Source organism: Myotis davidii, unplaced genomic scaffold, assembly GCF_000327345.1.
Source record: "Myotis davidii unplaced genomic scaffold, ASM32734v1 scaffold875, whole genome shotgun sequence".
Classification (NCBI taxonomy): Eukaryota; Metazoa; Chordata; class Mammalia; order Chiroptera; family Vespertilionidae; genus Myotis; species Myotis davidii.
The window spans coordinates 1,632,627-1,633,032 of record NW_006286244.1 but is presented as its reverse complement, the minus strand read 5'-3'; the positions used below and the strand labels follow the sequence as shown (position 1 = coordinate 1,633,032).

The 406-nt window shown below is 59.6% G+C and overlaps 1 protein-coding gene across 1 annotated transcript in view; it reads right to left on the bottom strand.

Annotated features, from left to right (window-relative positions):
- Positions 1-406, bottom strand: part of GALNT2 (polypeptide N-acetylgalactosaminyltransferase 2) — a 23,012-nt gene that overhangs the window by 7,040 nt on the left and 15,566 nt on the right. The gene's annotated exons all lie outside the window — the stretch shown is intronic.

The following is a 406-nucleotide window of genomic DNA, read 5'->3' as shown; positions in this document are numbered from 1 at the left end:
GCCCCCCGCCCTGCCCCGACCTGGTGGCTCGTCTCGGGCAGCAGGAGCGAGGAGAGGAAGGAGTGAGGCCACCGGCAGGCCCACAGCCCCCCCACGGGGGCCCGTGTTTGCACCTCTACCCTCACTGCAGCACAAACCCCACTTTTTTTTTCTAATTTTTTTGTTGTTGTTAATCCTCATCTGAGGATATTTTCCCACTGATTTTTAGGGAGAGTGGGAGAGAGAGGGAAAGGCAGAAACATGGATGTGAGAGACACATCGATGGGTTGCCTCTTGCACGAGCCCCAACCAGGGGCCAGGCCGGGGAGGAGCCTGTAACCGAGGTACCTGCCCTTCACCGGAATCGAACCCGGGACCCTTCAGTCTGCAGGCCGACGCTCTATCCACTGAGCCCAACTGGCCAGGC